At 45.0% G+C, this 25,674-nt stretch overlaps 2 pseudogenes; one reads left to right on the forward strand and one right to left on the reverse strand.

The window, feature by feature from the left end:
• Nucleotides 1-316: 316 nt before the first annotated feature.
• On the forward strand, nt 317-799 carry LOC124648430 (annotated as a pseudogene).
• A 10,506-nt stretch (nt 800-11,305) lies between these two features.
• LOC124707273 lies at nt 11,306-17,223 on the reverse strand (annotated as a pseudogene).
• Nucleotides 17,224-25,674: the final 8,451 nt, after the last annotated feature.

Consider the following 25,674-nt stretch of genomic DNA (forward strand, 5'->3'; position numbering starts at 1 on the left):
GGCCCGGATCTGGGTCGGGAGAGCACCGCCATGTGTCGCCGCGCCGCCCCGCCACCAAACAGCAACGCCTTCACCAGCTCGCCGCCCGGAAAGCTTCGCCGCCCCCGGAGCCACAGGGAGCACCGCCGCCGGCCGAGGGAACCCCGCGTCCCCCCTCCAGGGCGTCGTCAATTTTGATGACAGCATGAGAATTTTCCTGAAGTAGTGTACAAAATGAAACATCAATGTTAATATGTGTGTTCATAGGAGTCTACATTTTACTCGCCCAGTACTCCGGCGACTGCGAGTGGTATGAGAATTTTCCTACAAGTACAACATGAAACACCAATGGCTGGACAACAAGAGCGGAGCATGGGGGAGCAGTACTCGCCCACGTACGCCGGCGAGGCGGCGGCGGTACCGCGGCGTGCGGCAGCGGCCGTGGAGCAAGTGGGCGGCGGAGATCCGCGACCCGCACAAGGCCGCCCGCGTCAGGCTCGGCACGTTCGACACCGCCGAGGCCGCCGCCGCGCGCCTAAGACGAGGCTGCGCTCTGTGTCCGCGGCAGCCGCGCCAAGCTCAACTTACCCGTGGACGCGCGCCTCACCGCCCCGCCCGCCACCGCCGCGACGATGGCTTCCTCGGCGGCCGCCTACCCGGCCGGCGCCGTCTCGAACTACTTGCAATACCAGATGCTTCTGCACGAAGGCGGAGGTGGCGGCCATCCACCGGCGAGCGGCGGCGGGCTGGCAGCGGCATCAGCACTTCTTCTTCGGGCTCCTACAGCCCTACTCTTTCCCGGATTCCTCTGTCACCGTAGCCTCTATGGCTCTGTGCCATCCTCTGCTTCGTGCTACGGCGGCGGCTCAGCGGCGGAGTACGGCGAAAACGAAGCCGGCTGGCAGGAACAACAGATGTTGGACGAACGAAACAACATTGGCGATCACCCGACCGTCTCCAGCCTCGAAGGGCCGAACCCCTGAACGGCTAAATCTGAACCCAGCCATGCATGACGTATATGATCATGCCTAAATCTGAACCCCTTAACGGCTTACCACTTATATCAAACAGGGTCAAGGCGAAATCGTGTGGCCAGGTATATCAACGGCCAATTTCGCCTGACTAATATATAAGACAGTTAAAGCAATGGCGAATTTGTCAGTGATTACATGAAACATTAATATTTCCTCAAGATTGAATTGCGAACCATGGAATCGGGGTACTTAGAGCATCTCCAGCCGCGTCCCCCAAACCGTCCCCCAAAGCGCGCCGGATCGAGCGTTTGGGGGACGTGTTTCGTTCGTGCCGCGTTTGGGGGACGTCGCTCCCCAGCCGCGTCCCCCAAACGCCGCCCCCAAACATTTAAAATAATTTTTCTAGCATTTTTATTTCAATTTCCACAAACTAATACATAATTTGGAACGTGGTTTACACGAAAACACAGTTTGGAACATGGTTTTCCACAAACTAATACATAGTTTGAACCATGGTGGACACAAATATAAAATATTGCAAAGAAACTAAACCTAACTAGGCCGTGCATCGAAGGTTTCGTGTGTTCGCTGCTAAGAAAGAACACTCGAGGGCACACCCAGTCACCTAAACTCGGAAAATCCAGCGGGAGGATGGTGCCCTTGTTGGTTCTACCGATGAGGCGAACAGGCAGAAACCTCCGTGCACGTATTCGCTGCGAAGAAACAACACTCATTCAGTCGTCCTCCTCGTCGGTGCCGTCGTCGTCCCTCGTCGACGTGGTAGTCCCGGAGGCAGCGCCTCTCGTCGAAGACCTTGACGCTCATGTCCCCGTTGCCGAAGTAGGAGAACACGAGGATGAAGCCGGCTTGGAGGCTGTGGTGGCGCGCGAACTTCTCCCAGCCGATGTTGAAGTACATCTTGCCGCGCGCGTCGTAGATCGCCTTGACGATCCACCGGCAGTAGCCGCACGAATGCTCCCGCAGATGCATCGTGCGCGGGCGTACGCCGCCGACGTACTCGGCGAAGGAGTCCGGCAGCCTCTGGGATGCCGCGCGGGTCGCCCTTGAGGACGTGGACGAACTCGAACAGGACGTCCGGCTCCACGTCCATCTCCGACGATGATGAAGGCGGCGGCGTGGAAGGCGACGGCGACCGTCCAGCTGCGCCGCGGCCACGACCACGACCACGACCACGGCCGCGGCCGCGAGGTCCGCCTCCGCCTCTACCAGACATAGCGTCGAGTCTTGTTGAGAGATGGTGGCGGCTAGGGTTTGGGAGAGAGGCGCTAGGGTTTGTGTGTGGAGAGGGACGATGAGAGGCGCCCCTTTTTATAGGCCGGAGGGAGGCGGAGGAGCGGTGGCGCTCATTAACGCCGGCACGCAGAGCTAGGCGCGACGGGACGCGTCCGCTGCGCCCTCTCGCGGGAACCGCACCGTCGCTGCGCGCCAATAACTTCCGTCGCGAGGTAGGCGACGGTGAGGTTTAAATTAATTGTGCCGCTGACGGGTCGGCCCCGCCACTCCCCGCCTCGCTGCGTTGTGTCCGGCGTCCCCGGTGCGTCCCCTGTGGGACGGGGACGGGCTCGGGGCGCCGGACACCGAATGGGGGCGCGCCGGACGAAAAAGGGCTTTGGGGGACGTGGCTGGAACGCTTTTTTTGTCCGGCGCGCCCTAAATCGCTTTGGGGGACGGTTTGGGGGACGCGACTGGAGATGCTCTTACTCCTGATCTGCGTGCGGCAATCTTCAGTCCATGGCCTACAGTTTGTTGAGATGGGGGACGGTTGGAATTTGAATCTGACGGTGAGCTGTGCATCTGAAATTTTTCTAGTTCCCAGGCTGGGCAAAGGAAGAAAAAAGGCAACCTTATGCTTGGGGCCCTCGCCGCAGCTACATAAGAACATGGCTAAGATAAGTTGATGGTTCATGTGGGAGCGCCTGGCTAAGATAAGTTGACCGGTAATCTCGCATCTGATAAAAGAGCGGCTATTCCCCTAAGAAAGCAAAGGGGCATTCTTCCTTCATAGATTCCCGATGCCGAGCTACTCTTGATAGGCTTTCCAAGACCAAGTTTATAGAATGATCCCTTGCACATTGAGCAAGACAGTGGGCAAGGATGACTGTTTAAGCGGATCCATTCCATCCTATGCCTCATCAGTCTCTGGAAACTCGGAGATATGTCTTTTGCCAGAAAGCTAGCAGCAAGGGAAAGCGGTCTTCTTTCATGGAATCCCATTCCTTTCCACCTGTTGTAGTGGTGGAAGCCGCAGGCACCAAAACAGTGCATTGATGGAGCGCTATGATGCTCTCAGCGATGAAAGTGAATTTAGATGATCCTCAGCAAGGGGTTGTTCTATCACTTCCTTCCTTGGTTAGAATACCGGGGGTTTATATTACACTTAAAGAGGATTTCCAATCTACCTATGTTTTGGAGAAGGAATGCACATCCCTTGACTCAGGTGATGCAGTAAAAGCAGAAAACAAACTTTAGGATGTATGTCACGTGGAAGCTTTCAATATCCATTGATCAAACAAAAAGAAACACGGACTTTCTTCTCTCTCGGGCCTCCCGATTGAACCGCCAGGGGATGCTTTTGATGAAATATTTCCTCTTCAGAATTCAGATACTAGCCAATTCATATTTTCAGACTTCATTTCTACATTTCAAGCTTACAGTATTTACCATCTTGTGTTGTAAGCTGCTAGGTCCCGACATCTAAATTACATTTGTTTCTTGCAAAAAAATTTACATCACAAGAGAATATTAGGCTTGGACCAAGACATAGACAGGGCTCGGAACCTAAAATTAATTTTTTCTGCGTTCGAGTTTTTGTCGGGTCTGAAAATAAATTTCCATAAAAGTGAATTGTTTTGTTTTGGCGAGGCCCAAGACCATGTTGCAGAGTATGCTGAACTTTTTGGCTGTGTCCAAAGCCAATTTGCAATCAGGTACTTGGGAATTCTGATTCACTATCGGAGACTTACCAACGCTGAGTGGAAATTGGTTGAGGAAAGGCTTCAGATTAGATTAAGCAGTTGGAAAGGTAAATTGTTGTCCTTCGGAGGAAGATTAATTCTCATAAATACGGTACTCAGTAATATGGTACTATGTACTATATATGATATCTTTCTTCCAATTTCCTAGAGGAGTCTTAAAACGGTTGGATTATTTCCGATCAAGATTCTTCTGCCAAGGGGATAACGAGAAACGTAAATATCGGCTGGCTAAATAGAGTGTGCTGTGTCGGCCCAAAGATCATGGAGGACTTGGTATTCAAGACCTTCAGGTCAAGAATAGGGCACTTCTTCGTAAATGGTTGTATAAACTACTTACCGAAGAGGGCATATGGCAAACACTCCTCAAGATGAAGTATATTGGCTCAAAGGCATTATCTCAGATTATTTGGAAACCAGGAGATTCGCACTTTTGGGCTGGTCTTATGGAAACAAAGAAGTTTTTTTTCCCATATGGATCTTTCTCTATTAAGGATGGATCGGAAATTCGTTTCTGGGAGGATAAATGGTTGGGTAACACCACACTCCGAGAACAATATCCGGCATTGTACAGTATAGTGCGCCACAAAAGCGATACTATCGCTAAGGTGTTGGAAAATTTCCCACCAAATGTGGATTTTAGAAGAAGTCTTATCGGTCCCAGACAAACCTCTTGGCAAGAATTATTACAACGTCTTGAGTTAGTTCAATTGACGCAGGGACCGGATGTATTTCGTTGGAATCTTACTGGGAATAGTTCATTCGCTTCCATGTACAATGCTTTAATTCAGCCTGAACTTCCGGTCGATAATAATTCCAAAATTTGGAAGATGAAGATACCACTGAGAACAAAAATCTTTGCCTGGTATCTCCATCCGGGGGTAATTCTTACTAAAGATAATCTTGCCAAACGCAACTGGCATGGAAGTAAAAAGTGTGTTTTCTGTCATCAAGACAAGACAATTAAACACTTATTCTTCCAATGTAAGTTAGTTAGGTCTATATGGTCAGCCGTCCAAATATGGTCTACCTTATACCCACCAACTAGTGTTGTCAATTTATTTGGCAACTGGCTCAATGGTGTGGATGTTAGGTTTAAACGTCTTATTAGGATGGGAGCGATTGCAATCATTTGGTCGTTGTGGCTATGTAGAAATGACAAGATTTTCAATAATATTTCTTCTTCCTTTTTGCAGGTCATATACCGGTGCACAGCTTTCCTTCGTTCATGGATACCGTTGCAGCGCGTGGAGCACCGGGACCTATTTACGGAGGTGTCTTCACGGTTGGAGGATACGGCGAGGGATATTTTCTCCCAACATGGGTGGCAGCGTGACCTTCGGCTGGATCCTCCTAGCTAGACTTTGTCCTGCTTTCGAACTCAGTTTTTTCTTTGAACACCTTGTGGTTTTGTAACGAATTTGTGAGCGGCTTTGTGCATCTTAGTTATGCAGAGACCGGGTCTATTGCGCAAGTAATAAAGTGCCCATTTTCGAAAAAATTAGGCTTGGACCTGAGTTGAGAGTCGAATGTTATGGTTGTTAAGAATCTTAAGATGCATTCCGAAGAATCTTACAGGGACATAAACAACTTATCTTCCTTACATTAGAACAAAAACAACTCATCTTCCTGACATTAGAAATGAGTTCAAACCAACAACTCAATGTTTTCTAAACCAAAAAATTATGCCAGTAAAACTCCAGAATATTACTTTCATGCACATGCCATGAGGCTTCTAATCTTACTCTTCCATGTCATTCCTGCCCCCTTGACACAAACTTGTATTGCCAGTCAGTTGTTGCCGCATCAACAAATTCACAAATCCAACCAAAATATCACACCAGATTACTGACCAACTAACCCAGTGTTGGACAAGAAAAAAATGCAAGATTTTACCTTCTCCCAGAGCGCTCACCTACACAGAATCCAATCATGTGGAACCAGTACCATTCAATAAGTCATGCCATATGATGGACACAGCATGTATGGAAAATAAGGCATGGAAATAGTCATAACCTGCAGTAACCATTTACAAAGAGGTCAAAACAGAACAGAATGGTGAACATTCATACTTCTGGTTTCCATTCTCATCATCATATTGAAGGAAACTCCTCGTTTCCATTCTCATCATTCTGGTTTCCAAAACAGAGCATGACCTCATTCACACAAGCCATAGGCTGCACAAATGATGAACAGGCCTAGATAGCATGACCTGATTCACACAAGTCACAGTAGTCAAGCGAACTAAAATCTATCATTTTCTTTACAAAACGTATGGTTCCACCGAGGGCTTCTGCAAGTTGTGAAAACTAGCGCAGACCATTTACACTCTCGGGGTTTTGCGTGGGAACACTTCAGGTAAATGTTTCATTGGTGCTCAGTTGCCGGTCCTAAGGATCAGGTTGGATCTTCTCTGAGCTAACATCCATCTGACCATTATGTCCCATCAGATCTGAACTCTCCACAAGCACAATGCTCTCACGCAAAGCATCTGACCTCCGGAGTAGTTTATAAAATCGAGTAACGGCCTGTGGCAGTACAAAATAGAAATGAGTAATATTAAGAGCTTACAATTCCAGTTATATAGATATCTCTGCTAGGATAATAGAATAATTGCATATTCTGAGCTAGTGTGTATGTGGGTTAACCTACATTGGAAAGACTACTGGGTTAGTAAAGATGTACTTCCTCCAGACGCTTTTAATCGACGCGGGCCATAGTTGAGTATGTGCCGCATGCTGCTAGTTGATGCCCGCGTCGATTAAAACAGAACCGAGGTGGTATTAGTGATTATTCCAGAGCTTAGTAATATATTACCCCCGATGTATATTAACTTTGACTAGCCAAACAATTAAGAGGGAAGAAAACTCGTTTAATTCAGACTCCATAGTTGATCATGTACAATCGTAAATAAAGCATACACATACATATGATTTTTAGTTCCAAGATTTTGGGGGACATATAGCAGATGTGTGGAGCCAAACAAGCCAGACCTTCCTTTTTTGTGGTGTCATATTTTCTTATTTCATTTAGCCACAAAGTTATTACGGAGTACATACACTGAACCTCATCATGTAATAATCAACTTTACATACCTCCTTCTGGGCACTTGTCAAAGATACACGAGGCCTTCTAGCACGTGTATGATTCCAGGCATCTTCCGGGGTCATGTTTTTATATTTGATCTGCATGTTACGTAGTAATAAGCTTCAATGAAGAGGAAAAAATAAATAAACAAATAAACTATAATGAACTCTATGGCCGTACCAAATAGCACAAAACAACAGTTGTGCTTCTTCCCCGTCCAGCCTTGCAATGGACATAAATACTGTCACCTCTCGACGCATGCTCTGGAAAAAAATAGACACATCTTACGGAAAAGAGAGGCATGCACAAAGATCTAGTAGTCAGTGTTTACATTTCAAAGTGGCAACTACATCACTCTAAGAGAAAATTGCAGCTAACAACAGGCTTTGTGGGAGTTGTTGCACCAAAGACAGAAACAAATATTCTTTTGCAGCCGACCACAGGTTTTGCCTTAGTTAGCTGCACATCTGGCCCAAATAACATGTTTTGTTATTTACAGGTGAATAACACTTCTCACACAAGTACAACTCCCCAATTTAACAAATAATAAGCTGAAATAATGACAGGGCCAGTTCCAATAATAAGCTGATTAACATCTCTCATACTGATTGTATGCAGTACATAAATACAAAATTTATTTCACGCACAAGGGTAACCAATAATATGACTAATAAATCAATCCGTGTGAAACAAAACCACAGAAGAAGCTAGTTACACTAGTCATATTAGTAAATATAATGGATATAATAATCTTTTGTTCTACAATTCATATTACCATTTAACATGTAGAGGATATTGCTGCCCCACAATTTCTTTCGTCAAAATACACAATCCAATAAATATGCATGGTAGTGACAACTTCACATCATAAAATTAAGAAAATGACTGCATTTATATGTCTCATGGATCCTATCAATGACATTAAACGGGTTATTTGGGTCAGATGCAACGAACTGAGGCAAAAAGAGTACATGTTGCTGTGTTTGGTGCAACAATTCCCACAAAGCTTGGTGTTAGCTACATTTTTCTCTTGGTTGAGGGTTGGAAGTACAAACCATGCATAAAATGGAGAGCTTTGCAAATGTCCTCTATAGAAGGAGCAGCCCAGTAATCCGGAGTGGGGATCTCCATATGATCCATGGCATGTCCCTGAATACGATTTAGAGCAAAATGTAAGCATATGATTGTGCCAAAAAAAATTGTGGAATGCGTGGGAGTGTCTATCCAACATTCGACTAATTCTCAATTAGCTAACAGTCAATTTTTTATCCAGTAGTAATCCAACACGTGCTAGCAAGAAAACCCCCTGAAACTCTGCAGTCAAGTCTCTAGACTCAGTTTAATGCCCGTTTGGTGCTTGCTTAATATGCTGCATGAGATCGGCGTTGATAAAATGGCCGTTATAAAGACACCCAGCACTAGAAAAACCATTTTACAGTAACTCAAACCAAAATTACAGTGCTTTGTATCCAGTTTTACATGTTCCAGAATGGACTATAACTTGTTATGGATGAAGAGCTGCATAAAAGTACAGGGAAAATCTAGTCTAAAGGATTCCAAAACTAAAACTTATAATTCTGTTAATCCTCATTTTCATGCCCAACTCTTGTAAAACCTAGTATACCAAACTGTAACCTGAGCTATATAAAAACCCGACAAGAAAAACGCAAGAAAAAACATGCCCCGCAAAATGAAAATGATGAATTGCTAAATTACAAGGAATGAATTACTTAAATTGCACGTCTTCTACATGATAAAAGAATCCAGCGGGAGCACAGGGATTCAAGCACAAAAGCTCTACGGAGTAGTACAGCACACAGGGACTGACTGCAATTTGCTTTATGTTGTCGCAGCACGCTAATCCTTATGTTCTGCTCCCCCGCAAACAGAGACAAGGAAATTTCCGGTTGCTCTTTATGCCTCTATCCCTCTAAAGGTTGGATGAAATGACAACTTACACGCAGCAGCAGCAACAACAAGAAAAAATGCAGGTCAAAAAAAAAAAACAAGAAAAAATGCAAAGGAAGAAGATAGGATGTAGGATCATTCGGTTTGTTGTTTTGCTTTACCTGGTAATAGGATGTAGGAACGAGAGTCTCAAAATGCTCAGTCAAAGTCACAACAGCTCTCACACCCAATTTGAGCAGCTCAGGGATTTGGCTTGTGAAAGGAACGGCTCCTAGTACAACATTCTGCCAAGGAAGAAGATAAACAACAATTAAGATCGATTGAAGCAGCCAATGATCGCAGCCAATGATCAGATGTGACATAGGCTCAGTACCTCATCGACGCGATCCCACCAGTGAAAACTAGGCTGATATCTGTTGAGGGCGGCATTGCGAGCCAGTGCTGGGTAGAACAGCAACCTGGCACCACCTGCAATGAAACAAGTCTTGGCGAAGTCCGCCCATCCGCCACGGGCGTGCGACGTCACCTCGCCGCCGCTGATGTCCATCCCCTGGGCAAAACCGCTCAGCACCTCATCCGGCATCGACCCGCGAGCGCTGCTAGGCTCCACCACCTCCCAGTCCTCCTCCTCCCAGTCCTCCTCCTCCCAGTTCTCCTCCTCCCAGTCCTCCTCCTCCTCCTCCTCACCGCCGAAGTCGAGGTTCTCGAAGCGCACGCTGCCGCGGCCGCTGCCGCTGCTCGTCGCTGCGCCAAAGCCGCCTGCTCCCGGGAGAGCCTCGTCTTGCACGGCCTCGAGAGTGCTGGTACCTGCCACCACCTCCGACACCACCGCCGCATCCCCCCGATCCGCCTCCTCGTCGCCGCCGCCGCGGCCCGTCGCCAGGACTCCGCGGCGTACCTCGCGGCGTGTCACCTCCTCGCCAGCGCTGCTTCCCTCCACCAGGACACCGCGGAGTCGCTGCACGCCTCTGCCGCCGCGGCGCGTCGCGTGGTCACCGCCGATGTCCATCCCGTCGCCAACACTGCGCAGTATCTGGTCCGGAACCGCCCCGCGAGCGCTTCTGACCTCGCCCGGCTCCCACTCATCTCTCGCATCCTCCCAATCCTCCTCCTCCTCGGCGCCCCTGCCGCCGCCGAAGTCGATGTCCACGACTCCGCGGCGACCTTCCACGCCGCGGCCGTCGCGGCGCGCCACCTCGTTGCCGTCGCTGCGCGTCACCAGGACACCGCCACAGCCGTCGCTGCGCGTCACCACCTCGCGGCCTTCGTGGCGCGTCACCTCGTCGACGCCGCTTCGGCCCGTGGGCACGAGACGGCGGCGTCCCTCCACCTCGCGGCCTTCGCGGCGCGTCACCTCGTCGACGCCGCCGCGGCCCGTCACCAGGACTCCGCCGCGTGCCACCACGTTGCCGCCGCGGCGGCGCGTCACCGTGTCGCCGCCGCTGCAGCCCATCGCCAGGACACCGCCACGTACCTCGACGTTGCCCCCGCCGCGGCTCGTCGCCGCGTCGCCGCCGGTGCGCGTCACCGCGCCAGCGCCGCCTCCGCGCGTGGACACGTCGTCCCGCACGGCCACCCAAGAGCTGCTGCCGCCCGCCTCCTCCCATAGGTCGATCATCTCACATCCCTCCGTCTCCTCCTCCCCGTCGGAGCCCTCCCGCAGCTCGGTGATCTTCATCGCCTCGCCGCGGTGCTCTCTCGCCGTCGCGCGCTGGCTGGGGTTTGGGGGTTCTGGGCGGAGAGGCAAGAATTGGGGGGAGGCAACGGCTTCCGATTGAATTTGGGGCTTCCACGGCCACGAGTCGGTGGGGTCCTTTTGACAGGCTGGCACTGCCTGGCTCCACTGCTAAAATTTCTGTATCTGTAACAAACATTTATTTGGTTTAGATGAAATTGTAGTACTCCGTAACAAACTTTTGCTCTTTAGATGAGACTGTAACTACTGTAACTTTCTTCATGAAACAATGCGCTGGAATTACCATCTGGGACTTGGACTGGGAGGGAGGCAAGAGCACTGGATGACCAAGAAGCAAAGCTGGGCCACGTCCGATCGCCTTGACAAACTGCACATTGCAGGTGTGGTGCTTGACCAGCATGTTGGTGTCCAAGACGCAGACCATGACAAAACTTGCTGGTCTATCATGAAAACAATTTAACACTAGTTAGAAGAAAACTCTGGCCATTACGGTTCCATCACAAAAAGAAAAGAAGAAACTACAGCGTGATCTCATCTTCACAGCAAATACAGGCTAGTCACCATACTACACTAACTTTAATGGCTTCAACTGAATGCAATGGAAAACATAAACAGAGGACACACAGTATTGAGTACAGAAAAAAAAATGGATAAGGTAAGACAATTGGTGAATAAAGTGCGATGGTTAACTCGAACATCAAGTTCCGCTGTCTGGGAAAATAGCAAAGAACTAAAAACATAGTCCACATGTTCTCCAGAAGCCATCAAGAAAAGAAAACTCTGCACACACACAGATAAAGAACTGCTACCCAACATAATGAATGCTGTATCCTTACACAGGAGAAAGTGTATTGACTCAAGCTTGAAAATTGACCTAAGATCATTACTAACCCTAAATCCCCCCCATTTCCCCAGTCCATCACACTGACTCCCTCATCCATGCCAATGGCTGATGCATCAGCACACTAGCCGAACTCTGTTTGTGAACGCTGTAACCTTCTTTCCAGCACCCTCACATTTCTTGTGTCTTGGTAAGATTCAAACAAACGGTTCCTCTGGACCATCGATAAGTGTCAATAGCACACATTTCTCTTTCAGCACAGCAGTATACCTTTGACGCACTGGGTCAACTATCTTCTTGTCGATTGTCCAGGGTTTATCCCACTCCATAAGGTTCAGATTTTTTGAAGCACCCTTCACAAATACAAAATAGCAAATGAGAACAAGTTAATAACTCAAACACACATATAATTATTAGATCAGAAGAGTAACTCATTACAAGATTACCTGCTCGAGTATAACAATTGGATCAAGGCTTCGATCTTCAAGCCACGACATACTATTCCTTGTACAGTCGGGGAAGTGTGCGTCAGTCCAGTCCTCCACATTCTTGCTTTGTGAAGGGTGCTTCCGCTTGCTAAGAATGGTATAAACCATATTCAGCTTGCTGAACTCACAGATTTCAACCCTCCGCAGCCTCATGTCCTGAAGGATATGATACTACTGTGCATTCCGATCATGGTATTCACTTGAACAAAGAGCATGAGTCACTCCTTCCAATGCATCAACAAATGTGCAAGCAAAGTCATATGTTGGATAGCAGTTCTTTCCCCAACTTTTGCACCTGGGAGATCTATTTCATGGCCTGAGGTGTTCTCCTTCAAACCAGACATCTTTTCTTTCAAGCTTGGTGCAGGAGATTTGCCAATTCCTCGCTTTCCAACATAAGCAGTTGTAACTTCATCCGGTACATATGCAAAGCCTACAGCTATGATGTTGAACCGACGGACAAGGTTTTGATATTTCTTTGACCTCCTTAGAATTTCCCATCGTTGACCAGTTCCTGGAGAAAAGAGTCGTGACCTCCACGGTAAGATATATAGAGAACAATAAAAATACACATGAACGAAAGAAGCCAGAAATTACCTGTGAGATTTGACCACACTACGATGTCAGCAATTGACAGTCCATAACCAACCAAAAAGGTTCAACATGCCAAATAACCATCAAGAAATGAGCAAGCAGCTTGAAATTCAGAGCCTGAAATAACCTACAGACGCATAACAGTAGAAACTTAGAATATACTGAAATAATCTTGAAAATTGTTGGCGGACACCATGTCTAGAACAGAACACATATGTGCTGCCTGAAGAGAATCCTCACCACAGAAGCTTCAAGCAGATGCAGCACGGGCTATGTAACGAAGGATTGTGTTGACACCGTGTATAAAATCCCTGCACAGGAATCATGATAGATTCAGTGAGAACAAACTCCCATACTTAAATACTGCGAAGCACAATGGCTAGTAGAAACACATGTTTCACTAACAAAATTGCTTTGATTGACCTATTCTAGCAGTCATCATTTTCCTCAATGTAATTTTTCACAACCAGGAATGTTATCAAAATGGGGAGATTAAAAACAAGAGATAGGCATAAACCATGATAATAGTGGCCATACTTGACGTAAGAAGAAAGCAAATGCAGTAGTTAATGAGAGAGGGAAGCCAAAGCCTAAATAGTACACAGAATGGTAACCTTACCCACAACTGAAGTGTAGTGTGGGCACTGAACCTGAGGTAAGACAGTGATCAACGGTTATGGGAACACCTGCAATCTTAGCAGCAGAAATGATGGAAAGTGGTGGGTTGTCCTCGGGGGATACTAGCTTCGCGGCTTTAATCGATCCTGACTCCATTATGCCCCCTACAATCCAATGATCAGGAATCCGCGAACGTCAGAAAAACATTGTGAGCGGTTCGGTCAAATTAAGAACTCATGATTCGCATTAACCTCCGGCTTACTATTTTTTGGAGCATTGGTTCATTTAGCTGATCCATGCAATTTCAGAAGGCCTACATATGGTAAAACAAAAAGAATTAGAAGGTAGAGCAATTAGAGTTTTCAACAATAACATGCCTTAAGAAAAATGCGAACTGATGACTGATAATGATCACATTCCAGGCTGAAGGCGTCGCGATGGATGGAGAGGAAAGTTGAAAAACTAGACAACGGGTGAAGGGTTTGTACTTTAGAGGCGCATCGATGGGGCATTGCCTAGGTTGTTTCACGTGAGGAAAACCTTGGGGGCTCACCTTGGGTTGTTTTTGAAATCTGAGGGTTTGTTCGCATTATCGCAATTACATTTGACATTGTAGCGCCTTCAACTTATCTATGCATCATCAGTTTTCTTCTGCTTTTTGGCACGCAGAAGTGTGTCCGTTCGTAAATGGCAACTACTAGCTATGGGCAAAAATTATCGATAATTTAGCTAACACTATGCTTTAATTTATTGCCTGTAGGAAGTATCAACCCCGATGCATTCAGAAGGATAAGGGTTAAGGGCATCATGCGCTGACCCCTCCCACCCCGCAAGTACATCGGTGAATCCTAGACTTTTCTACCCCTAAAGCCATCAGCAAGTTTGCTTGGGATTCTGGCAAGCACATGAGCCACATCAATTGCTTTAATACAATCCTAACTAATGAACACACACATTCATTAAAACACTCTCATTTATTAAAGTATGTGGCTAGCCAGCCCCCACGGGCTGGTTAGTCCAAGCCAGCCCTTGGCCAAATAAGGAAAGTGCACATACGTTTTCGGAAAGACACCAACAGCTCCGAGGAGAACAACGCCCGCGCAATCTAACCCATCCGCCAAAATTAATAACCACAACATCACCCCCTGCCTCCCTGGCCCAGATGCTTGTTCTGCAAGTTGGCATCATCCAGTTCTTCTTCCTCATTCAGATCTTCATGGATCCCAAGGTCTGACTCGAGGAGGCAACTTCTCCAGATCACAAAAATCGGGTCCTCGACTGAAGAACTCAAGAAAAATTCTCCTCTCCTCCCTAACCTTCTCCAGCACTCCTCCCCCCCATGAAGAACAATTTGATCATGGAAAAAATGGCAGGACCAACTTAGGACAATTTGCAGCAAAACAATCCTGAAACGCCACAATTTGCAGCAAAACAATCCTGAAAACAGTACAATTTGCAGCAAAACAATACTGGAACACCACATCTTGCAGCAAACACAGTACTCCCACATAGAAAAACTAGTATGGAGTAGGATTCCCCTGAAAAAATGTTGTCCCGCAACTTAGTTGTTTGACCGATACACCTAAGAATTGCACACGTAAGAACAACCCCTAGGAAGACCACATCATCCACATACAACAATCAGTAGGATAGAACAGACATTGGGGTCCAGCAGAAACTACTGATTTGTAGGTCCATATACAACCAAGATGTGCGCATATCGGGTGCAAAAAAGAAACAGAGCAGAAAACTATTTGCAAAAGCATGGGTGCATCTACAACTTAGGTGAATTTCATTGATGCCAGACATACGAAACCAACAGGGAAAACCTCATGCAACAACTAGTTAGCAAATACTGTACTAAATTTAGCTTAGGCAATTGCAAAGAAAAGCTATGTAGAGGGTACATGAAGGAAAGTGGTAAGAAAAACAGTACTGAGCACGTGTGACACAAAATTAGGGTGACCAAGGGTTCAAACATATAAAGGTAACATCGTACTCCAGATTCGAGGAACTGAAAGATAATGTTGGCAAGGAGGCGATCAGCTTTGGAAAAGATTGAAACCATGTAACTTGGGCATGTTGGTGAAATCAACTTAGTTAAGTTCAATATGCAACTTGGGCATTCTGGTAGAAACAACTTGACAAGTACTTAAGATAGAAAATATGTGCAATCAAGTTACTTTAGATGATGATAAAAATCCTAGCTGGTCAGGTAATTTAGAAAAAGCAACTTAGTCATGTGGTAAAAAAAGCAATTAATTAGGTTGAGTAACCAACTTAAGCATGTTGGTGGAATCAACTTAGTTAAGTTGAACATACAACTTGGGTATTCTGGTGGAAGAAACTTGACATATACCTAAGACAGAAAATATGCGTAATCAAGTTACATTAGATGGTGATAAAATCAACTTAATTATGAAAGTTGGATCAGTAAGGACGCAAGGTCAATTGCTTCAATTCAATACCAGGAAACCCCTGATGCATTCTAAATGCATGGAAACTAAAAGCATATACAAATACAAACTAGTGCTACAATTAGTCGATTCATATTAGTAATGCAGAAAATGGATCATCATAAAACGAAATTCAGCATGTCTAATGACATACACAAGGAAATGGAATTTATCCTTCCAACTGCATGTTCAAGGTGATTCTCTAATGTAAGCTACTTTGACCAGATTGAAATGTTTCTATAAAAAACGTAACCAAAGAATATGTATGCAATTTCTTGATAAAGATATTCTATTTGTGTGACAGCTAGCACGACTTACCAGATTGTGAACAACAAGGTTCTATTTTCTATTCATCCAAAATCCAAGACAAAAAGCACCGGTCAAATTTCAATACTTGTGTAGCCCCTACAAGTCAGATGGCGCTAAACTTGTTTCTTTGAAGGCTCTAACCAAATGAAAGCCTCACACTCTGCCCTCAAATGATATGACCGTGCAAGAATAGGAACGCCTCTTGCAGAAGATCTGCATGGGTAGTAACAGAATAGATGAAAAATTAGATGAATATAGTCAATATGCAGATAGATAATCACAAACAAGTGGAATCTAGGTGCAAAAAAAAAAATCTGCTAGCATATTGAACAAAACCACATATTCTGCCACAAGGGGTCTTAACACGGACAACTTCATAGGAATGCATACTTTTCTCAAATCTAACATGCGTTCAGTGATAGAGGGATTAACGCCAGTCACCAAATATCTCTTCTCAGCAACAGAGATAGGTTATCGATCAACTAGAAAAATCAATTGACACTATAATCACATAAACTGTACCTGTAATTTTTTAATTACAAGCTCTACATTAACTTAAGGAATGTGAGGACTAATATTTGTGCACTATTTGTGTTACGTGTGTTCAACAACGTACCATATTATTTTATAGTTCACATACATGACAATAAACCAATGGACATTCTGTTCATTCAATGGAACCTAGCAAAGACCAATTGACCGCGCACATATTTGACAAGCCAGCTGTGGAAATGGAGAGAGGAAAATTTCTACTTCAGTACATCAGACCATTCTCAGTTGTAACCTGATGCATGTCAGGTTAACCCCTGATTCATGCTCTCAACTGGACTGATCCGGGTCTGGCTAAAACCCATGCATTGCATACTGGTTAGCTGTCCAGTTTATATATGCTAGTAGGAGTAAAGACTTCTGCTCCCGTGCCATAACTGATTTCTGTTCTCAAGAAGGAAATGACGCATGTAAAACGAAAGAGAAGGCAAGAACCACACCTTCAGCATCAAAGAAGGCCATGAAGGTTTATTCTCCTGAAGTGACTTCATCAAATTGTCATAGTCTTCCTGATTAATGATGAACCCACGAATGAATTACATTTCTGAACTTAGCCGAGATAGCCAGAAATAACAGCAACAGAGTAGCACAACACATTGAATTGATGAACAAAACAGCCTTTTGTGGCCTATTAATAGGCTCTTTTCCTTTGTACTAAACACAACACTCAATTCGAGGATTAAGCAAATAACAAACATGAGCTAGCACATCAGGAATTCAGAAATCTGTTATGCTGGTAATGGTAACAATGGGTAAAGTAACCAGCTTAATTAATCATGTATCTAATATCCCTCTAAAGCAGCAAGATCCTTCACGCACAATAATTGAGTAGCTCACGGAGACTCGCAGAAACAAATCAATGGCTGGACGCAGCATTCAACTCACCGTGCGTCCGTGCGCAACGAGGTCTCCACTGCAGGGGGGTGGACAGAGAGGTGGCCGCCGACGAGCTCGCGCCTCCCCCATCCCTGACCGACCCTTCCTTTCCCACGCCCGGCGACTCCGCCGCTACGAGGAGCGGTGGATAGAAGCCGGAGCCCGCCAATTGCTCCTCTTCTCCAAGCTGTCCAATCGCGGTGCCCGAGCCTCCGCCCCAAGTTGAGGCCCAGCCAAACCCCCCTGCAACGCAGACGGTGCCGCCGCCGGTGCGCCGGCCTCCTTCGTCGACCTCAGCATGTCGGAGTAGCTTGTGGACGTCTGCGGCTCCCTGGGCATGCGGCGCCCCACGGCCATGGGGCGGAGGACGCTCGTGGAGGAGGCGGCGCACGTCGAGCGGGGGAAGCTCGTGGAGGAGGCGGTGGAAGCTCGTGGAGGAGGCGGCGCTGCTCAGGCGTGGAAGCTCGTGGAGGAGGCGGTGCTGCTCTAGGGAGAAGCAAGGACGAGGCGGCGCTAGCGAGTTGATGGCGAAGGGCGGGGCTACCTCAAACCAGTGTCGGGTCAGGTACTGGAGGAACGCCCGGTTCGGCAGTTTCCAGCCAAATCTCCACGCCCGCTGATGCAAAGTGGAATCTTCGGCGCACGGGCGGAGACGAGAATGAAGATGGCGGGAGCTGCGGCGCGCATCGGCGAAAAGCGAAAAGGGGGCAGGAAGGATTCCTTCACCTCATGCCGCTCGCCATGGCCTATTTCTATGCCCTCCTCCATTGCCCTCCCAAATTTCGAGCTCCTCCTCCCGTCGGCAAGCAGGTAAGAGGCGCACGCATCTCCGGTCGGCGACGGTTGCAGCGGCGGCGGCGACTACATATGGGGTACCTCCTGGTCCAGCGCATCTTCACCTCCGGCCATGATTGTAAGCCATCCCTTATCTCCGTACAGCGGTGATGTTTAGATCTAGGTTGGGAGTTGTCAGATCTTGCCTAGGGTTTGGTCTTGTAGTAGGGGTTAGTTCGGATTGTAGTGAGCTATCATGATCTAGCTAGGATTCGACATTTCCGTATGCTACTGCCATGATCTTTCCTAGGGTTTGTTCTAGTACCAGGGGTTAGTCCAAAATGTGCTCACCTGCCATGATCTTGCAAGGGTTTGTGCTATTCACCGTTGCAATAAACTGCTTGTGTGATGTAGGATGATTGTTGGTATGGTTTGTGCTATTCACAGTTGCAATGAACTGCCTGTCTGATTTAGGTTCTACTACGATGTGTGTAGGACTCTTTCTGCGATGAGTTTAGCCAGGCGCTTGTCTGTGTTGGGGACTCCTCAGATCCCTTCCCAAGTTCCCGATTCGCAGCCCACGTTTGAGTCCAAGGTCACCCCTCTGCCGGTGTCTGACCTGGTGGCTCAGGTAGCGGCAGAGGTGGCGGCTAGGCTGGCCACCTCTAAGAAGAACAAGAAATGCAGGGAAGTGGAGAGGGCCTTGAAGACTGGGCAGGAAAGGAATGCCACCATGAAATGGCTTCCATTCATGTCCAGCTTCGTGTTCGAGAAGATGTGCGGCTTGATCCAGAGCGGAGTGAGAACTGACAAAGGCTTCAAGGAAGTCCATCTCAATACTATGGCGAAGGTCCTAGCTGACCACTGTGGTGTGACCGTCTGCTCCACTCAGGTGTACAACTGAAAGGACACGGATGTCGCCTAGAGGGGGGGGGGGTGAATAGGCGATTTAAAACTTTTACGAGATGGACTTAACAAATGCGGAATAAAACTAGCGTTTACTTTGTCAAGCCCAAAGCCTATATACTATGGTTCACCTATGTGCACCAACAACTTATTCTAAGCAAAGGTTCACCTATGTGCACCAACAACTTATGCTAAGCAATACAAGCAAGTATGTGATAGCAAGATATATATAACTTCAAGCATGATGGCTATCACAAGGTAAAGTGCATAAGTAAAGAGCTCGGGTATAGAGATAATCGAGGCACGCGGGAGACGATGATTTATCCCGGAGTTCACACTCTTGCGAGTGCTAATCTCCGGTGGAGAGGTGCGGTTGCTTAGTGCTCCCGAACGCCACAAGAGGCTCACCTTGAGGTGTGGTTGCTCGATGCACACCAACGCCACAAAGGCCTCACCCCAAGATGCGGTACTCACACCACACACCGAACGCCACGAAGGCGCCTCACCTAAATCTCCGGTGACCCTCGCCACAAAGGCATAGGTCACGGTTCCACTAAGGGATTTCCTTCGAGGCGGAAACCGGGCCTTACACAAAGATTGGGGCACACATCCACAACTTAATTGGAGGCTCCCAACAAATCGCCACAAAGTCCTAGAATCCGTCTAGGGTTCCAAGAACCCAAGAGTAACAACCTTCTTGCTTTCACCACCACGAATCACCGTGGAGAACTCAAACCGATGCACCAAATGCAATGGCAAGAACACCACAAAGATGCTCAAGTCCTTCTCTCTCAAATTCCAACAAAGCCACAAAAGCTATTGGGGGAATAAGAGAGGAAGAACAAAGAGGAGAACACAAAATTCTCCAAGATATAGATCCCAAAGATTCACTCACAAAAGAGATGATTTGGTTTGGTCAAAGTGTGGATCTAGATCTCCTCTCTCTTTTCCCTCAAAATGGGGCAAGAATCATGGAGGGATAGAGAGATAGGGCAAGCTTCTCAAGAACAACAATGGAGGAGAGAGAGTGTAGAAGAAGCAACAGCCCAAGGAGGAAGAAGGGGGTATTTATACCCCCCCAAAAAAATCGAGCCGTTGCGAGACTTTCGAGGGCCGGATAATCCGGCCTAAGTTGGGGCCGGATAATCCGCCCCCGGATAATCCGGCCTCGGGGACAAAACCTGGTCAAAATCCGGCCAAAAGTCCGGCCCCTATCCAGAGCTGCTTTTTCCTGGTCCTTAGGCGATTTCGAGGGGCCGGATATTTCCGAAATATCCGGCCCGGATAATCCGGGCCGGATTATCCGCCCCCCTGAAAACTGGCAGAGACAGCAAATAGAAACGGACATAACTTTAGCATCCGGACTCCGATTTTGATGATCTTGGGCTTGTTTTAAAGCTAGGAACAAGCTCTACAAGATCATGCAGGAAACCATCATAGTCCAACAAGGGAGGATAGAAACAAATGATGAAAGGTTTGACCTATCTAAAAAAGACATACCGGTAAAACCTCCAATCTTGAAAATGCAACAAGTTGCCCGTGCAAAAACCATTCTTGATGAACTAGAGCTTGTCATGAGAATAAGCACAAGATCTAAATCATCACATGGATAAGATCCAAATAATAACCAAGAAAGATGATGAACCAAACTCGAAAACGCAACAAGTGATCTATGTGAAATCCGTTTTCGATGAACTAGAGCTTGTTATGAGAATAAGCACAAGCTCTAAAACATCACATGGATACGGTCCAAATAACAACCAAGAAAGATGATGCAAGGATGCAAAGGTTTGAGCTCTCTCCGAACGATACGATTGAGTTACTCACTCGAGAGCCCTCTTGATAGTACGGCAACTAAACTATAAACCGGTCTCCAACTACACTATGAGACCGGTGAGAAAGAAACCCTATCAAGAGCAAACCTTATACTTGCGCATTCCACTTGAGCTTGATGACGACGATCTTGACCTCAACAAGATGGAACGCCTTTCTTGCTTGTGCTTGCTTGACGAAGTCTTGTAGATTGCTCCCCCATAAACCACCATGGGAGAGCTTCTTCTTCGGCGCATCTTCGCATAACCATGACCACCATGTGGATTGCTCCCCCATAATCCACCATGGGAGAGCTTCTTCTTCGGCGCATCTTCACATATCCATGATCACCATATGGATGGCAAGACTCAAGCAAAGGATCTCTTCGAGATGGCTCATCTTGAACTTGCACATCATTTCTCCATGGCAAGCTTCAAGCTTATGAACTCTTCGAGTTGGCTCATCTTGAACTTGCACTACATTTCTTCATTCTTCATCATGTTGATGTCTTGAAGTAACTTGAGGGCTCACTTCATCTTCATCTTCAAGACATACTTGACACTTGATATCCTTCATCAATTTCTTCTTATTGCAACCTTGAAGCCAACATATGGTTCAAGAATTGCCTATGAACAACTCCTACAAATATAACTCAATGCAAACATTAGTCCATAGGGATTGTCATTAATTACCAAAACCACACATGGGGGCTCCATGCACTTTCAGTCTCCCCCATTTTGGTAATTGATGACAATCTCTTTGAGAGGGTTTATATAAGGAATTTAAGTAACAAATAAGGTGAATATATAGAGCAAACTCCCCCATAATATATGCATGTGTGAATGATCTTGACTTTCATTGCATACATTGGCATTCAAAGCCTAGTGGAGTTTCCTCTAAATATTCAACTATGCAAAGCAACAAGATGCAATGCAATAGTTTCCTCTAAATATTCAACTATGCAAAGCAACAAGATGCAATGCAATAAAGGCACATGCTTAAGCACAAAGCAAAGACATAACCAAATTCCCTTAAACCCTCCAAACTTCTCCCCCATTGGCACCAATTGCCGAAATGGGTGAAAAATTTAGAAGGCCAATATAGTGAGAGTTCCTCCATAGCGTGTGCATTTCTCATAATTTGAGTGGAATCAAATGCACATATCCAATGACGAATATTCGGAAGGAATCACACTATAGATAGGATCAAAGATTGCAAAAAGATAACAAAGTCTAGAAGCTTCAACAAATGAAGCAAGCAACCAAATGAACCACAAAGAGGATACCAAAATAAAGGTAGATATTATGATAAGATCAAGAAGATTGCTCTAAATAATATGAGGAAGCTCCCCAAGGTTTGTGCACAAAACAAGACAATTTGCATTGGAGTATAAAGTGCACAAACATGGAATCATCACTCCCATAATATCATTCAAAAACAAAAGATACCAAGTGAATCAAACTCTAATGATCACCACAAGATAGTGTTCTAATTCAAATGAGGAAGCTCCCCAAGGTACATGCATAAATTAAAATGTTGTATTTGAATACAATATGCATAACATGGAATCCTCACTCCCTCATTACCATTTAAAACACAAACATTTGCAATAGATCATAGATAGAAAAATAAGCTTAACACTTGCAATAAACAAATAGTTGAGCAACAATAAAGAGGCACCATAATAAAAAGGCTCAACCAAGATGATATGTGAAAGGCATGATAAAGCATATTATAAGACTATTACAAGGATGAGCAAAAAGCATCATCATAGTCTTCAATGAATTATATTGCTTAGCATGACCAATCAACACGCAATAGATAAATAAGATATCAAAAGGAGATGTATCATCTCTTATGTGTATAAGTTTCTCTAAGTGGGCAATATCACAAAGATATTTATCCACAAAGAAACATGCACACATAAAATAGATACGCAAGAAAGATAGTATGATATCCAAGACGAAGTCATGCAATATACCAATAAGAATTTTTGCTTAATAGCATGGCCAAAGGCTCAATTTTATCTTATTGTACATTCATGAACTTCAACCACAAACAACTAAAATACATCACAAATATCAACAAGGGATAGAAGATAGTTGGGATGCATTTGAAAAGGCAACAAGTATCACAAACGGGGATACCAAAAGAAGTAACTAAATTTGCACTTTCATCTATATTGCACATGTGAGAGCCTTGAGGAATTGATATGCAACAAAATTGCTAGATAGGCATAGTTGGGATGGATGAATCATGAGCATGATTTAAAATACTTCCCAACAAATGCACTCATCTCAAATTACTCACATTCACAATAAAGAGGTTTCATTAAGACTTTTGCAAGAAGTACAACATTTGAAAATCAAGAAATTCATGCCAAGATGCAACCATAAGGTTGGATACAAGAAAAGTATGCATGAGAAGATACTTGTTACCAAGATAGCATTGGTGTGGATGTAGTAGATATGTGTTCGTTGACCATCCTAGCTTGACTCAAGTTACCATTGAGTCACCACTTCTTTCCAAGAGTGAGACAAGCATTCAATGCATATCCATTGTACCTAACACAAAGGTAAGTGCAAAATGGTCCCCAAACTAATTGGGTCCGAAGTAGTTAGACACACTACAACATATAGGACAAACTCCACAATTCTATGTGCATATAGATATGAAATTGAATTTCATGCACATCTTAGCCAAATTAGGATTTGATGGAGTTTACCCTATATATTGGATCAAAGAAAGTGACACATGCCATAAGATATACATATATTAAATATGCATGCACAATACTTTCAAGAACCAAAGGAAGATACAATTTGGACAAAACACCAAATAAACTAAGAGACAATGGTTGTCCAAATTATATCAAAGAATCAAATCAACACAAGATTGACTCCAAAGACTTATCTCATTATAAGAAGCTAATTAAACCTAAACACAAAGGAATGAGATAACCAACTCCCAAGAGAGCAAGGTTCCAACAAATAAACCAAACCCTCGAAACTTTTATGATGGCACAAAGTACCAAAAAGAAAATTTTATGTCTCCCAAAACCAATTTTTTGATAAAGATCAAGAGATGTTAAGCATTCTAATAATATAGAAGAGCTCCCCCAAGTTTGGTGCATTATCTAGGATTTTTTATATGAATACAAAGTGCACAAAACTAGGATCATCACGCTACCTATATCTTCTAACAATGCTAAAAAAGTTTGAATAGACAACTTAGATCCATAAGATGCAAGGAAGACACATGGGAGTCAAAGCACAACAAATTCATGGCAATAACTAAGGCAATATAAATACAAGAGCCAATGTAGATATGATCAATAAATATCTACCTCATAATTGATTACCAATTGTCCTAGGACAAGAGGTATTAGGAAATATTTCCGGTGGTAGTTTGTAAGTATACCTAAGATCATATTTACAACGAACAAAGCATATGGTAAAAGATAAGAGTTAACCATCATGCAAAGATAGTTTCTTGATAGCTTCATTTAGTCATACCAACATGCAAGGCAATTAATAGTATTCATACCAACATGCAAAGCAATTAATAGTATTCATACCAACATGCAAAGCAATTAATAGTATGACTTGAAGCACATGGTTTTCAAAAAAAGTATTGAGGGACACGTTGTGAATAAACATGCCAAGAAAAACTTTCACAAATAAGATCCACAAATATATTAGCAATGAAGCCATTTAAGCAAATTGGAGCTTGTTTGAGCAAACATGCCACATAGGAGAGAGATAATTTAAGGTATCAATTCTATGTGACACAACCTCAAATGTTCACATTTTCTAGGCTTGTAATATGCACAAAGCTTATTACTCCCCCATAATGTGATAAGGAATTTATTTTCACAAGAGGCAAATAAGATCCAACTAGAGATATTAATGGACATTAGAATTTGAATTTCTCATGAAGATGACATACCACATAGAGACTAGATAATCTTGCAATATCAATTCTAAGTGATATTCCTCATGTACACACATTGTTAGGATCATGAAATTCCCAAAGAAATATCACTCCCCCAAAATGGGATAGTCCATTAATCGCTCATAAGAGCCATATAAGATACAACAAGATGCAAAGTGGCTCATACACAAACACAAATACATGGTGTGCAACCCAACATGCATAGACTTGATTTCTTAAGAAAAGCAAATAGGAATCACAACATATACAAACACATGTTAGGAACAAAAACTAACACATGCAAAGGGGCGAGTAACTTTCAATATAAATGAGTTGAGCACATGTTACCGTAAGGAGGAACATTGGATATATGATAGAAGCAAGATAACCAAGACTTGGCTTGAGATAATATAAATGATGAAGATCCCTTAATTCTTCATGATATAGCCAAGTCTCCAATGCCCTCCAACAAGCACCTATTGATCAAGTTTTGGATTGTTGGTCCCCAACTAAGTTGGGTCCTAAGAGGTTAGTCACAATAGGCTTGGCAACCCAAATGGTTCTTTTCTTGACACCACTTTGAGCACCAACAAATTTGGCAAACACATTGCCACCCTCATCCTTACGAAGAGAATAAACATCATTAACGGTGATAGAGTTGGATGAGGTACCAATAGTGCAAAAGGAGGAGATGTGGCCCTTCTCACGGCATATGTAGCAAGTTCTTTTCTTCTCCTTCTTCTCACTAGATTTCTCCACAATGGGAGCATTGACTTGATTTTTCTTGGGAAGTGGCATTTCTTCAACTTGAGGTTGAATATGAGTTTGAGCTTGAGGCCGCTTCCCTTTTTGCTTCTTCTTCAAAGGGCAAGATCTAACAT

The sequence above is a fragment of the Lolium rigidum genome, chromosome 4 (genome assembly GCF_022539505.1).
Source record: "Lolium rigidum isolate FL_2022 chromosome 4, APGP_CSIRO_Lrig_0.1, whole genome shotgun sequence".
Taxonomy (NCBI): Eukaryota; Viridiplantae; Streptophyta; class Magnoliopsida; order Poales; family Poaceae; genus Lolium; species Lolium rigidum.